Source organism: Hylaeus volcanicus, unplaced genomic scaffold (assembly GCF_026283585.1).
Source record: "Hylaeus volcanicus isolate JK05 unplaced genomic scaffold, UHH_iyHylVolc1.0_haploid 12175, whole genome shotgun sequence".
Classification (NCBI taxonomy): domain Eukaryota; kingdom Metazoa; phylum Arthropoda; class Insecta; order Hymenoptera; family Colletidae; genus Hylaeus; species Hylaeus volcanicus.
In genome coordinates, this window is record NW_026533131.1 from 125,976 (window position 1) to 133,131 (window position 7,156).

The following is a 7,156-nucleotide window of genomic DNA, read 5'->3' on the forward strand; positions in this document are numbered from 1 at the left end:
AACGGTAATAATACTTACCAAACGTCGAATAATTGATATTCTTCTTCTTTTTCTTTTTTACCGATCTCTGATAATTACCTATGATAATTACCCTTATCTTTTCTAATCTTACGTGTTGCACGGGTAAAAGAGCATGAGTGCGTGGAAGAAAATGCTTGGGCGAGAGAGAGAGAGAGAGAGGGAACCCGCGGGGCCCAAAAAAACACACCCACTCCTGCGCGCGAAGAGGACGGTTTCCCCCACCCTTACGCGTTTATTTCGTTACATGTAAAATTTGCGTTTTTCTTTCTTACCGATCACTGATAATAATCGGCCGGTTGTGACCCCCGTCTACCTTAACGACCGTAGGTAATAATTACCGATCCTCCACTACTCGTGCCCCGTCCCCTCGCCCCCTCGTACTCGGTTCCCCCCTCCCCACACCTCCCCTCGCCTTCGGTTCCTCCCTCCCCGCTCCCCTCTCGGAGCCCCATGGCTTAGAACCCGCCTACCTTTACTACTCTAATGCGTGTCATTTAATTCTAAACATGCCGCCCGCCTCGCCGCAGAGACGGCGACATCTACTATCGACCCAGTTAAGATGCGATCTAGGCTAGCGCTGAAATTACAGAGGGCGTCTCGTCGACACTCGATTGCACGTGCTCACGACGTTGTAGCGTAAATTACGACGCAAATAGGAGTGCGCCGCCCGCCGTGAAACAGTGCAATTTACAGTGCGGTGTGAACGGGCAGTGGTACGATTTTCGTGATCGATCTTTTAAGCGTCTTCGTCGACGTTTGAACGCTTACGACTCTGACGAATCCATCTTGTCCGGGGTGAACATCCACGATGCGAGCGAGTGACCACTTTGTTGGTGGAAGAAGTTCGTCCTTCAGCAGCACGAGGATGCCTATTTTCAAATTGTTGGAGCTCCGTCGCCACTTTGTAAGTTGCTGAAGTTGATGTAAGTATTCCGTTCTCCACCTATGCCAAAAGTGATCACACATATTAGAGAGTAACTTCCAACATAAAAGAGGGGTTACAGAGGAAGTCAAGTCGGAACTAGGCTCAGGGATAGAAATAGGAGGTTCCCCAACGAGGAAGTGACCAGGGGTGAGCAGTGTGAGATTCTTCGGATCATCGGAGATTGGACTTAGTGGCCTTGAATTAAGGCAAGCTTCTATCTGGCACAGAAGGGTTGCCAGCTCTTCGTATGTCAGCTTGTAATCACCGATGACTCTGCGAAGGTGATTCTTGGCTGACTTTACCGCCGCCTTCCAGAGACCTCCAAAATGCGGCGTGTAGGATGGGATATACGACCATGATGTTCCATCGTTAGCCAATGTCTCGGTGGTCTCCTTGTAGAACTGTGAAGCGGCAGAGAACATGGCCTTGAGTTTTACGTCTGTCCCCTTGAAACTGGTTGCGTTGTCGCTTAGCAAGGTGCTACATCTGCCTCGACGAGAAATAAATCGGCGAAAAGCTGCAATGAAAGCAGATGAGGTAAGGTCTGACACTACTTTAAGGTGCACAGCTTTCGTGCACAGACATATAAAGACGGCAATATAGCCTTTATAAGATTTGTGCCCTCTTCCCTTTGTAGTGCGTAAAGATATAGGACCAGCAAAATCTACACCACTATTCAGAAATGGCTTCGCTGGTTGTAGGCGATTGGTAGGCAGACTACCCATCAGTTGGTGGTTAGTCGCTCCTCGAAACCGCAGGCATCTCACGCATTGTCAGAGGACCTGTTTCACCAAAACTTTCCTTCGGGGTATCCAGAAGTCCTGAAGAAGGTGGCTTCGCGTGAGAGTAACTCCACCATGAAGCGTCCTCAGGTGAGCTTTCTTAACAAGAAGGACAGCCAAGTGTGACTGCCTCCCAATAATTATGGGATGTCGCTGATCTGTCGTGAGTGGAGCGTTCTGCAACCTGCCGCCTACCCGTAGGAGCCCTAACCGATCCAGAAATGGATTTAACGCTGCGAGGGAAGACGACTTGGTAACTGGGTTTCCTTTTAGAAGATCAAACCTTTCTTGGGCAATGGTCTCATCCTGACTCAGCCTATATACACCGATTTTCGCGTCATTTAACTCCTCCACCCCAAGAACTCCAGTTCTTTTAGTTCGAGGGTGTCGAGTATTGAAAGCGAAGCGAACGATGTATGTCGTTACTCGGATGAGTCTCGAAAATGATGAAAATCGACCCAGGTAAGCGTTTGTCTCTAGTTGGTTTACGGCATGAACAGTCACCGAAATTCGAGACTCAGGGATCTCCTTGGTTCCAGAATCTAACGATGAGCGAGGCCACTCAGAAGACGGTTTTCTTAACCAAGTGGGTCCATGCCACCACAAGGGAGATGTTTCAAGAACATCGAAAGGAACTCCTCTCGTGGCTAAATCGGCAGGATTATCTGACGTTCTGACGTGACTCCAAAGCGTTTCAGGTAATAAATTTTGAATTTCTGCCACCCTATGAGCGACAAACGGTTTCCATTTAGATGGATGTTCTTGCAGCCAAGTGAGGGCCACCGAAGAGTCCGACCAAGTAAAGAGGACAACTTGCTTTAAACCTAAGCCATCCCTTATTGAGGTTAGCAACCGCGCGAGCAGCAAGGCTCCACATAATTCTAAGCGTGGAACGCTTAGGACTTTAATGGGGGCCACTTTAGTCTTGGCCATCAACAAATGTGTTGAGGCCGACTCAGGGGTATGTAGGACCCTTAGATAAATAGCTGCACAAGCGCGACGAAAAGAGCATCACGACTCTGCGAGGTTGAGTGGGATCGGATCATCCCAGCCCACTCCTGCTAACCAAAGATCTTGGAGACGGATCTTAGCAGTTACTAATACTGGGGCGAACCATCCCAAGGGATCGAACAGGGTGGCTATTTCTCCGATAATTCCTCGTTTCGTCCAAACATGGTCGTCAGGGCGGACAGCAAATTGAGGACCCCTGACTGAGATCGTGTCGCTGTGAGTATCCCACAGCAAGCCCAACGCAGAATGCATCTCGGACTCTTTCATTAATTTCTTTCCTGGGTTTGTACACAGTGGCAGTGATGGATTACTGGAGGCCCATTTATCCAGCGAAAAACCACCAGCCTCCAGGATGTTGACCAGCTGCGTCGCGACTGATAACATTTGGTTAGAAGAGTCTGCCCCGGCGAGAAGGTCGTCGACGTAGCTGTGTTGACGAAGAACTTCAGCGCCCAACGGAAAAGGAGATTGCTCGTCTGTGGCCAGCTGTTTGAGGACACTTAGGGCGAGGTACGGAGCAGGAGCGGTGCCGTAAGTCACCGTCGTTAAGCGATACTAAGCTACCAAGCTGTCAGGATTTTCCCTCCAAAGAATGCGTTGCCAATCGCAATCTTCAGGGTGTATACGAATTTGTCGGAACATCTTTACGATGTCTGCCGAAAAGACGAACCTGAAGAGCCTTCACCTGGTAATAATCAACCAGAGGTGTGATTGAACTTCGGCCCAATGTGAAAGAGGTCATTCAATGAAACTCCTGACGGCGTAACACTAGAGCCATTGAAAACTACTCTCAGCTTAGCATGACCATCCGTATTTTTCCAGACCGAATGGTGAGGTAGGTAGTGGTCTTGGTCCTCCACCTGATGCGACACCGCCTCCATATGACCTAAAGAGGCATATTCAGTCATAAAAGAGGTATAGTGATCCCTCAAGATCGGATCACGAGCTAGACGACGCTCAACACTAAGAAGAACGCGAAGAGCGATGGGTCTGGTAGGCACAAGGTAAGTCTTTGTTCGGATCTGAAAGAGAGACGCACAATCTATCTCCTCGACGAATCCCGAGAATGAGATTGAATAAAGAACTGTTCGCAGGACAATTCTTCCGGAGTGAGAGGAGATGGACCCGATGGTACCTCTTCCAGTTCCCAAAACCCTTTAAGGTCCAGCTGGACCTGGTTATCCTGGCGAACGAGCAAGACAGTGCGAGACGAATTATCTGTGGAAGAGGAAGCCTTGGACCCGATTAGGCCAAGAAGTACCCAGCCAAATGGAGTACTTACAGCGACAGGCGTACCGGGGAGACCTACGCGCCTCTCCTGGAAAAGTTGACCACAGACATCAGCGCCAAGTAAGAGATCCACCCTAGAAGGCGTTCGAAAATCCTTATCAGCTAATGGTAACCCTTCTATGTGTGCCCAATTCTCAACAGTTACTACCTGCGATGGCGTCGGAGCAATCTGACTTTTAGAAACAAGTGCGTCAATGGCTACCTGAAAAGAAGGCTCACGCTCGGACTTCACGAAGACTCAAACCTCGTTTTTCGCTACCCTGACTGGAACACCCTGATAGCCTGTAAGCGGCACATGCACCGAGCGACGTTTCAGGCGAAGATATTGAGCAGCTCGCTCTGAGATGAACGAATCCTGAATCGATAAGAGCTCTTACCTGGAGAGATCTTCTATCAAGGGATTCCAAACAGACTTGAGCCGTTGCGAGAAGGACTACTCGTTTGACGCAAACCGAATAAGAGGCGGTGGCAGAAGACGAGCTAGCCATAGGAGGAGTGAAGGAAGAATCTCGATCGTGAGTACTAGTCCCCTTCATGGCATCATGAAGCGTCGTGTGATGTTTGGAGCTGCAAACGAGACAACGATGAACAGACTGACAATCTGAGGTATTATGTCCTAAATATAAGCAACACAGACAGACGTCAGAGTCAATGTGAGAGGACAATGCGTGAGAGTCTGAGCGTGTTTACAATGCGGGCACTGACGGTTATACTTATCTTTTGTAGAATTCTCGGAAACCTTCACGGTCGAGCGAGGAGACGATGACGTCGAAGAAGATGGTCGGCTGAAGGACTCCTTGCCCTTGGAAGAAGTAGGCGCTTCGGGCTGCTGAGTGTTGGTTAAGGCGTGAATCCGATTTTCCAAAAATTCTTCCAGATGGGAGAACTTTGGAACTTCCGTGGGATTCGGCAAGGCAAGCTCCCAAGTCAGTCGAGCAGCGTTATCCAGCTTTTCGGTAAGAAGGAAGGTGAACCATTCGTCCCAATGCTCTACTGATTTACCAAGGGCAGCGAGCGATTCGGTTGTTTGGCGGAATTCATCCAACACCCGTTTAAGCTCCACTGGTTGGCCCTTGGAGATAGGGGGGCAATTAACAAGGTGACGCATGTACGCCGTTGACAAGAGACGTGGATTGTTGTAGCGTTTTTCCAACGAAGCCCAGGCGCCGTTCTAACCCGCCTCCGTCACCGGGTTCTTCTTCAGCATCGTCGCTGCCTCACCAGTTAGACAGGACTTCAAATACTGGAGCTTCTTCGCTTTCGAAAGACGAGGTGCGTCGTGGATGAGCATCTTAAACTGGTCTCGAAAACTCTCCCACAATATCAAATCTCCCGAGAACGTGGGCAGGTTGAGCTCCGGAAGTCGAGAGTCAAGGTCAGAAGACGACTCCTCAGAAGCACCACGTGTCGTTTTGGCAGCGGAAGAGGTCTTCGCAAAGTGCTGCTTCATCCAACCAGATATCTTTGTAAGATGACTCAAATAAAGATCGACTGCTCCGAATCGATCTTCTTTAGAATAGCTGGTAGTTTCAGCCCCTTCCATGGACACAATCAGCTGGTGTCCTTCGAAGAATTCACTCCACTATTTCTCGAGAAGTGGTCTGCGCGATTCTAATATTTCGAGATCGAGACGATCTTTTCCCATTTTTAAAATATTCGAAACGAAACGTTCGATTCGACCTCCCAAGTCGACTTATTTTCGAATTAGACCTTCAAGAGTGGTCGTTGCTGTTTTCACATCGGGTGGAGCCATTATCTTTGTCTCGTCTCTTACCACGCATACACTCGCGAAGAACATGCAAGGTCGCACAAAAGAAAAAAATCGTTCGAGAAAAGTCGTTAGGCGAACCGTCGTAATTTCTCAAAAGCGCAGTTTTCTCACGAGAAACGAGTCAGTGATACAAAAAAGAAAATCCGTAATCACAATTTTATAATTTTTCGCACAAACAGTCACTTCCGAAACGCGTGCACACGTATCCGGCTCGAAGGACCAGAAATTGTTTCCTATTTTTCGTCAATTTTAACGAGATAAACTCGGAAACGGTAATAAGAATATCGCGGAACGAGATGCACTTAAATAGCACAGCGTTTCGAACGATTTAGCAGCGAAAAGAAGAAACGAATAGCAGAAATTCGTTGGTAGGCCGATTTCGAATATCGAGAAAGGACGTTCGGGTTTAACGTAGCGAAAAGAAAACACAGCTGATTATTAGACTGTCCACTAACGAATGACTCACCTGTCGCCGAGCACCGTCGAAAGCGACAAGTGTCTTCCCCTCTCACTCCGCGGCCACCGAGCTACTCGATTCACCCGACGGGCGCGGAGATACGAGCGAAAAGAACGACTTGTATAAAAAAACAGCGACGCTCGACTCCAAGTTCGTCAATTTGGTCGATAAGCAATATATTTAACAAAGACATGTGATATACAGGGTATCCCAAAAGTCGGGGAGGAGCCGGAAATGGGGGATAGCTGAGACGATTCTGAACAACAATTTCCTTTGCAAAAATGTCAGATGGGGCTTCGTTAAGGAGATATTAAGAGAAAACCACGACCAATCAGAGCGCGCGTAGACCGTTCGAGCGGCCGCGGTAGTGAAGGCTACGCGCTGGCGGCCGCGCTTGTACGCGAACAAGTGACTCGACGTGCATCGAATTGACGACATTGACGCTGCTGCCTAGCGCGTAGCCTTCGCTACCGCGGCCGTTTGAACGGTCTACGCGCGCTCTGATTGATCGGGGTTTTCTCTTAATATCTCCTTAACGAAGCCCCATCTGACATTTTTGCAAAGGAAATTGTTCTTCAGAATCGTCTCAGCTACCCCCCATTTCCGGCTCCTCCCCGACTTTTGGGACACCCTGGATATATATACAGAAATAAATAGTCTTAATTATAACAAACTAATGCGTGTCATTTAATTCTAAACACTATGATACACGATCATAGCGGATTAAGTAAGGTTCAAAAATTAAATTATTTAAAATTATCTCTATCGGGTAAAGCTGAATTGCCATCGGTGCATTCACCATAAGTGAAAAAAACTACGAAGCCGCTTGGAACCATATGTTGGAAATTTACGACAACAAACGCGCATTAGTCCTCCGTCATGCGGCTCTATTACGCGAC

At 48.4% G+C, this 7,156-nt stretch overlaps 1 long non-coding RNA gene across 1 annotated transcript; it reads left to right on the plus strand.

The window, feature by feature from the left end:
- The first annotated feature begins 3,317 nt into the window (after positions 1-3,317).
- LOC128882755 (uncharacterized) lies at positions 3,318-6,387 on the plus strand. The gene is made up of 5 exons (XR_008458538.1): positions 3,318-3,743; positions 3,834-4,089; positions 4,171-4,635; positions 4,756-4,985; positions 5,172-6,387. It is a non-coding gene; the product is annotated as an uncharacterized LOC128882755 (long non-coding RNA).
- The last annotated feature ends 769 nt before the right edge of the window (positions 6,388-7,156 follow it).